Here is a 9317-nt window from a genome sequence, read left to right on the forward strand (position 1 = left end):
TTATAAGATTAACAAGTGAACTTAGATATGATGTTTTGTAATATCTATGACTGCTGAAAAACATGGATTAATTGAATCTGTTGACACAAATACCAACTGTTTATGTTAACGAACGTGTATCGTAGCTTAAGAGCTAATCTATCATTGTAACCAAAAATTTTAAGTTCCATTGGTCTTTTTGTGTAATGAAAGAAACAGCGCTAAACTCACCGCAAAACGCAATTTTTTCCATTCCAAAATCAAATATAGCATGTTTAATTTATAATATAGCATTTATAAATTGCAATATTTGCAATATAATAATTTATAATGTAGCATATTCTACATGCAAATATAGCATGTATAATTTTGGAAATCGATTTTGGTTTGATTTTAAATTAACTTCTCATTTTTTGCTGGAAAGCGCAGAGTTTTACTTTAAAAATCATTTTATTCCCGGTGAGTCGCAGCAAAAGTTGCAAGAGGCTTAGGAGTGAAAAGCCGATTGGAAAATGTTTTACCGCTATCGGCCCTTTTAACTTCATGCCATGCAATAGTGAGCCCTCATATATTTTATGGTTGTGTCATTGGTAAAGTGATTTTTATGTAAATTTCAGAAGAGTGCAAATTTTACAGAATAAAGCGGTTCGTTTAGTGGGCAATTATGTGGAAAATTCCATCGACACAGTGTCTTGTTTTAAGCGAGCAATCTTCGCCTATCAATGTTGGAATAACGTATGCCCTTTAGTTTTTCGTCAGTTCCTTTGTGTTAATAGTGACCTCCACGCATATGAAACGAGGAATGCAGATAATTTCGTAGTCGAGTGTTGAGACGCCAAACGTACCGGCTTCACGATTCGTTATTTAGCTCCGGATATTTGGAATGGTTTACCAACTAGCATTAGGGAGGCTGAACATACTAGTTTGTTTAAAAAGAGATGAAGAACTATTTTTTAAGCAAGGAAATTGCAGCACCCTGTTATGCTTTTGCTTCTGTACCGTGCTTATGCTTATATAATGTTTGTGCTTGCGTTTGTACCATGCTTGTGCCTTTTTTATGTGTTGCTTTATTTTGTAAGTTGCCTGGGTCATTAAATTGTATTAATACAAACATTGCATGGTGTCAGAAGTGGGATTCTCCAAGTTACCATATATGTCCAACAGCCTTCTTTAAATTGGAATGGTAGTTCCCTTACAGACGAATGGAATCAATTTGAGCAACATGCCCAACTCATGTTTGCTGGACCTCTGTGTGGGAAAACTGAAAAATCTTTGTGTGCTTACCTCCTAATTTGACAAGAGAAAAGGGCAGAAAAATTTTCAATACCTTTGAATTTCAAAATGGTGATAGCCACAAAAGAAAGCCTCTCCTAGAACAATTTTGGAAATATGCTAGCCCAAAGGAAATTACTCTCTTTGCTAGGTTTCTTTTTCAAAAGCAGGACTAGTTAGAAGGCGAAATTGTGGAAAAAAAAAACATTACTGACTTAAAGACATTAGCCAAACCTTGCCTTTACAAGGAACCTGATGAGATGATTCGTGATCAAATTGTCTGTGGAATAAGAAACCAGGCAGTCAGGGAAAGACTCCTGGCTGAAGGGGATTCATTGACTTTAGAAAATGCTGTAACAAGATGTAGAACCCACGAAACGACCCAGACTCAGTTAAAGTCGTTCAGTGGAAATAAATCTGTACCTATCAAACAGGAAATAGATGCTGTTACTCGCAACTCACAACGAAGTTATTTCCGCAGTCAGAGAAAACTAACAAGCAATGCCCCAAAAGTAAAGAATGCTACTTTTGTGGTGGAGTATATACAGCTAAACATGTTTGCCCAGCAAAAGGAAAAATTTGCTCCCACTTGCAAAAAGCAAAATCATTTTGCAAAAGTCTGTAGGAGCAAGATTGTGAGTATGATAGAGGAAGGAATCCAACAAACAGGTATAATCCCAGAAGAAGATGATACAGTATTCTTGTTTGTTATTAATAATAAGAGTGAAAAGGATGAAGCAACTTTAACCCTGGTAATAAACAACCAGCTGCCTGTTTGCTTCAAGCTAGATACAGGTGCCCAAGCTAATATCATTCCTAGATCAATCTTTGATCAGCTCAATCCTAAACCAAAGCTTCATCCAACTAGTCAAAGACTCACCAGCTATCCTGGTTCCAAGAAACCAGTTGTTGGAGCTTGTGATTTACCTTGTAGCCACAAGTCCAGCAAAGCTGTGACCCACAAATTCTATATTGTTGACTCACCATCCACTCCCATCATTGGCTACAGGTCAAGCATCGACCTGAAATGGATTAAGCTGATCCTCAATGTTAATTCAAGCAAATCAAACACCTGTATACAAGATCAGTACAAAACTGTCTTTGATGGTGTTGGTTGTCTGGAGGGTAAATGCAGCATACATCTGAAGGAAGGTTCTGTACCAACTGCATATCCTGTCCGAAGAGTTCTGGAAGCATTGAAGAGTAAACTGCTGCAGGAACTGACACGCATGGAAACATATGGTATAATCAAGAAGGTTACTGAACCCAGAGATTGGGTCAAATCAATGGTCATTGTAGAGAAAAAAGATTTAAGTGTTCAATTATGCATAGATCCAGTAGACTTAAACAAAGGCATAATGTGGCCATATTACCTAATACCAACACTAGAAGATGTAAGATCAAAACTTCATGGTGCTACTGTCTTTAGCAAACTGGATGCATGATCTGGGTATTAATCACTTGCACTGTCTGAAAGTACATCTTACATGATGACATTCAGTACCGTATATGGAAGATATCGATTTCTGAGAATGTCATTTGGCATAATGTCAGCCCAAGACGAGTTTCAGAGGAGAATGGAAGAAACGTTTGAAGGGCTAAATGGATTCACAGTTATAATTGATGATATCCTGGTATTTGGGTGAACCAAAGAGGAGCATGATGAGCGACCGAAAGCCCTCCTAGATCGAGCACTGCAGAAGGGAGTAAGGTTTAATAAAGAAAAATGCCAGTTTGGTGTTAGCAATGTTAGCAATATTTGGAGATGCATAACGTGTGCCAAGAATTTGCCTTCAAATCAGAATGAGCCTTTAATCAACCATTCTGTTCCGCCTCTTCCTTGGCAGAAGGTTGCATCTGACCTTTTCAAGTGGAATGGAGTGGATTTCTTGATCACTTTAGATTATCATAGTGGTTTTTTTTTAAGTTGACAAGCTGAGCAGCTTAACTTCAAATACAGTAATTACTAAATTGAAAACTCATTTTGCTAGATATGGAATACCTTTGACATTCATATCAGATAATGGCCCACAGTACTCCTCAGCAGAATTCGAAAGGTTTGCAGAAGCCTGGGGATTCATGCATATCAAATCCAGCCCAATCTACCCACAGTCAAATGGCCTAATTGAGAAATCAGTCCAGACTACTAAGAACCTGATGACAAAGGCATCTGAAAATGGTGATGACCCCTGCCGGGATTACTAGAGAATAGAAATACACCTGTATATGACCTTGCTTCTCCAGCACAACTCCTTATGAGTCGACAGTTACGATCGACACTACCATGCACGGTCAATCATCTAGAAAAGAAAGTAGTACCAGTAGAAGTATTTCTTAAAAGTCGAGAGAAAATGCAACGACGGCAAAAGCGTTATTACGATAAATCAGCCAAAGCTTTAGCCCCTCTTGAAGTAGGTGATAGTGTCTGTGTTCAAACTTCCCTACAAGGTGTTTGGAATCCAGCAATGGTGGTTGCTCGTTTAGAGCAGCCACGATCATATACAGTGAAAACAGAAGAGGGGTCAGTGATTAGAAGGACAGAAAACACATTTGTGTTCGTCCACAATATAGTCCTGATGATCACCAATGCGCACCCAGGTTAGCTTTGCCACAAAATAAATCCCACTAAGCTAGCTGGAACAGATTCCGTGTCTCCAGCAGAATCACATCACGAATGGTGCAGCTTTCCCTTATTCTGAACATCACCAGGACAAATAGCAACAAATGTAACACCTAGCGCCAGGACCTGTGCCATGGATAGTGGTTTTCCTGAACCAACCAAAACACAAATTGGAAGAGCTATCAGGCCACCTAAAAGGCTCAACCTATAGGCAGAGTTCAAACCTATAGGCAGAGCGCAACCTATAAGCCTCAACCTGGTGTAAGAGAACGGCATGAGTTATTAGCGAAATTAGTCAGTGAGTAGTAGTGCATACAAGAAGCGAGCCTAGCGCCTTCCTGTGTATACCTTATGTGGATAGTTAAATTATTAGAAGATATATAGAAGTAGTAGCGCATAAAGGAAGTGAGTAGTAGTGCATAAAAGAAGCGAGCCTTGCGCCTTCTTATGTATACCTTTTTAAAGGTAGTCAATAATATTGTGTAATCCAGCTGATCTTGGTTCTAGTGATTGCTTAGTGTTTGCCTCAAAGAAGTGTGGGTCTTTTTCAAAGGAAAATAATAAAAGAAAGAAGATGTAGCGTTCTGCTATGCTTGTGCTTCTGTACCATGCTTATGCCTATATAATGCTTGTGCTTACTTTATGCTTGCGTTTGTACCATGCTTGTACATTGCTTATGTGTTGTTTTATTTGGTAGGTTCAAGGTTTTATTATTAATAGCATATTTACACAACATATTAAATTCCCGACAGAGAGAAAACTCGACAGAGTCGGGAACAAAAAACACTTAACACATAAATTTAAATCAATTGTACCTCTACTAATATTCTACTTATAGATTTAAATCAAAATTTTATATTTTATATTTCAAACTACCCTTAAAAATAAAATACAAAACAATAGATAACTCACCTTTCCAGACTCTTCAACCCACAAAAAAAAAATACTAACTTAAACAACAGGGGAAGAGAGACCAACTCCTCTCCATACACGCCATACAAGAGGAGGCGTACAGATCTATGTACAAGCACATACACACCTATGTATCAATATGCACATACCTATATGTACACATACATATTAAAAAATTACATCTTGATTAAGCATTCCTTAATGATATTTTTTAGTATTTACAGGGGAAGAGATAGATTATAATTTTTACCAAACTTGTTCCATACTGTAACTAAAATATTTTTTAGTGAAAAACGCGATTTCTCGGATTTAATTAGTGGCTGACGGACCATCCACCGCCTCCTGGACTGTCGACATGAATCTACCTCATTCAATACCTGTAACATCTCAGATTCATGAAAATACGCAGGTAATGTCTTCTTACAATACTACACAATAAACAGAACTGACTGAAAAATGACAAACCGGTTAACTGGAAGGATATTCAATATAACATACATACTCTGAGTACTTGATTTGTTTGGCAACAAAATAGGAGATGAAATATATTCTTTCAGTACTCGTAATCCTTTATTCTGTTGTCTCTGGAGTGGCAGTAGGTGGCTCCTAAATGTATTGGAATAAACGAGTAGACAATAATTAAGGTAAGAATGTACTAAGCTAAAATAGAAGGACCTCAATGCATTATAAGATACAATAAACTTCAGGTGACGCATCATTCCAACATTTCTGCTTAATTTCAACTGAAGATGGCTGATATTGGGCTTTTATGACAGATTTACATCAACGATAATTCCTATGTAACGTACAAAGCTAACACGCTCAATACGCACGTTGTTTGAAGCATCAACTGCCTGGAATCCAGGACAAGAAGTTGAAGTCCGAGAGTAAATAATAAATGTCGTCATCTTAGAATTTGCTGTCAGACGATTAGACTTAAACCACAACAGAATTCTATCAACTGACTGACATATATTTAGCCGAAGTATCAGCTCATTGGATCCAGAGACACTACACCCCGTATCATCAGCAAACAACACAGTAGGTCCCAGATCCTTTGACGACTCACCCAAGTCATTGATATAAATCAAGAAAAGCAAGGGGCCAAGTATAGATCCTTGAGGGACCCCAATGTTATTCGACAGCTGCACTGTTCTTGATGTGGAGTCACCGTCGGCAACGAATTGTGTCCGGTCATGTAAGTATGACATGATTAAAGAGCAGGCTGGCCCTCTCATCCCATAAGGATGCAGTTTATGTTCCAAAATGCGATGGGAAATCGTGTCGAATTCTTTTTTAATGCCAAAAAACAAAAACATAGTTGCTGGAATATCACCTTTATCTAAAACGTCATGAATAAACTGAGTAAGAACTAAAACTGCATGTTCGGCAGAATGGTTTCTCCTGAAACCAAATTGTGACTTGAGAAAGAAATTAATCTTCCCTAGAAACGCATCCAGAGGATTATATAAACAACGTTCTATAAGATTAGAAAAAGCCGATAAAATCGAAATTGGACGATCATTATTTTGAATCACCTCCATTATGTAACGCAACTATTCTAGCAGCTTTAAAGCAATCAGGGAATTTGCCGTACTTAAAACAAAGGTTAACAATATGAGCTAAGCACTTCGCAGTTTCCGGGATAATCGTCTTCAGTAAATTTGTAGTAGATCCATCTGGCCCTTCTGACTCCGTTTTTCAAAAGCCTGGAAATAGTCAATAATTCTGAAGCCAATACAGTAGAAAGAAATATTGATAGGTCATTCGATGGATGCAAATATTTCTTGAAATCAGTATCCACAGCTGACTGCAATACAGCTTTTGGTACTGAAGTCATTTCACCGATAGTAGTAAAGTTGTGGTTAAGTAGTGTAATCACTTCTTTTTTCACTTTCACAGTTGTCCCATCTGTTGCTGTCATTTCTTCAAGGATTTGATTTTGTTTCGTCAAATTCAGACAATCATTAATAAATTTCCGTGTCTTTCTCGGCGACCCTTCCGCCTCCAGGAATGTTTGTTTGTAATATGGAATGTTTGCCCGAATTATTTTTGTTAATGTGTTTTTATAATTCTTAAAATTTTGCTTACTTTCTTCAGTCGATTTTGATAAGTATCTCCGATAGAGCTTATTCTTTACATTTATAGACTTGAGTATACTTGATGTAATCCAAGGTTTTGTAGGCTGTTTAAGTCTTCTGTTTGTAATGCAACGGTAAGGACACGCCTGGTCAAGCGCATTTTTAAAGATTTCTAAAAACTCCTCGCAGCCTCATCCGGGTCTTCAGACTCATAACACTGTAAACAATCGGTGTTCCTCAGCAACTCCTTTAGTTTAGCGGTATCCATAACTCTTCCTTTTCACTGCTGCCTGGTAATAGTTGGCGTAATACCAATAATTAGATCACACACCACCATAAAATGATCTTATGTGTAGTCTACGACGATCTTACACATTCGAACTTTAATTTTAGTACAGATATTGTCAATAAAAGCTAGTCTTCATTTGGCCGATTCTGCAAATCTGCTCTGCCAATCTGCAAATTTTATTTCAATGGAAACTTTTTTTTTTCGGCTCCGTATTGGGAATTTGCAGATACTGAAACCTTCGACGTTGCTTTTTCTGCAAGATGGCAGAATCTGACAAATGGAGACTGTTTTTGACTTTTGAGACTGGGAAGTTTCGGCAACTCTAGTCAGTATAAGCCAGTCTCCATTTGGCAGATTCTGCAAATCTGCACCACCAATCTGCAAATTTTATTTCAATGGAGACTTCTTTTCCGGCTCCGTATTGGCAGTTTGCAGATACTGCAAAAGCCAGTCTCTATTTGGCAGAGTCTGCATATCTGTACCGCTAATCTGCAAATTTTATTTCAATGGAGACTACTTTTTCGGCTCCGTATTGGCATTTTGCAGATACTACAACCTTCGAAGATGTTTCTTCTGCAAGTTGGCAGATTGGCAGAATCTGCCTAATGGAGACTAGCTTTATACGACATGCAGGGAGATATCCGGTGGCTGAAAAAGTAGACAGCATTTCCGATGCTACGTCATAAGTGTGTAGATTACTCGTACTATGGTTTCGTAGTAAAGATATACCAATATTAAAATTACTCATAATGATAAACTTGCGTTATTTAAGCGACAATATATCAAGACATTCTTTTAAAATTTCAGTACACCTTTTCGCGCTTCCACTTGGAGGATGATAACACAAACAACAAACTATTGGCTCATGGTTAACCTTAATTTCTACCACTAATATTTCAAACAGCATCTCGATGTTCAAATGTTCAACATCACTAATAATTTTAACAGGTATTGATGACCTGACTAAAAGTCCAAGTCCTTTTTGCTTACTATTCTGGCGGTTCTTACACACGAATTTATAACCGGGAAGAATAACTAACGTTTCAGTTATAGAATTTAAGAACGTTTAACACAAACCAAATACGTCCAATTCACTAGACGAAATAAAGGAAAAAATATGATGCAATTTGCTAACGAGACCACGGCAGTTCAGGAACGCCAGCCGAAAATCACCTGGATAATAATGTGTACTAGACAAATCATTAAAAAAATATACTTGTTACTTGGTGAATTAATTACTTCCAAATTCAGATATTCTGTTTCAGAAGACGAATTCGAAAAAAATTATTAAGATCAAGCGGGCTATTCTGAAGAGAATCAAACCTCTCAATAGCTTCGGTCATTAAATTGTATTAATAGAAACATTGCAGAAATCTAGTGTGTTCTTTTTTTCTTTCTTTTTTTTTATTGAATTTGAATTAATTTTTCGTGGGGGGGGGGGGACTTAATTTATTTAGTTTTTTCTTTTTATTTGAAAAAGATGTGATGAGAGAGAGCATTTTGTTTTTATTTGATTGTGTAGTTGGTTGAGGGTTAAAGGGTTGCAGCCGTCTTTTATCAGGGGCATTGTTCCTTCCCTGGGTGGTTGTTGTGTTTAATGTTTATTGTATGAGTTTTGTAAATAAAATAGTCAGAAGTGATGGTAGTGAACTTCACTGAATTCCTGAACAACGGTACCTAGTCAACCTAGTTCTGACAAGCCCCGAATTTTGGAAGTTGGCTTCTTTGTCAGCATGCTTGGAAACTTTTCCAAGTGGTTAAACCTATTGAAGAATTACAAGAGAAACTTAAAAAGAATTATTTTCAAATGCCTTAAAACCACCTTTGTCAAAAATTCCTAATGAAAAATTTCCAAAATCCTTCTGTGACAATGCGCTGACTAATCAGCTACAAGAGTTACGATAAGTAAATTAGAGTTCAAGAGTTAAACGGAGAGAGCAGCTGTGACTAAATAGGGTGAATTGAATTGACTGTGGGCTAGGTCAACTATTGTTGACGTTAAAGTCCAAGGTCTGAACGCAAGCAGTATCATCTAGCCTGTCACTACGAAGAAAAGTAAAGACGCAACCTAATATTCTTATGAAAAATACAAATATTTACATCATACTGATTGACCAATGAGATTCCTTCACCTCAGAATTAACCAATAGAATTTAAACACACC

This window comes from Artemia sp. Qi Xiang Cuo, chromosome 3 (genome assembly GCF_049724085.1).
Source record: "Artemia sp. Qi Xiang Cuo chromosome 3, ASM4972408v1, whole genome shotgun sequence".
NCBI classification, from domain to species: Eukaryota; Metazoa; Arthropoda; class Branchiopoda; order Anostraca; family Artemiidae; genus Artemia; species Artemia sp. Qi Xiang Cuo.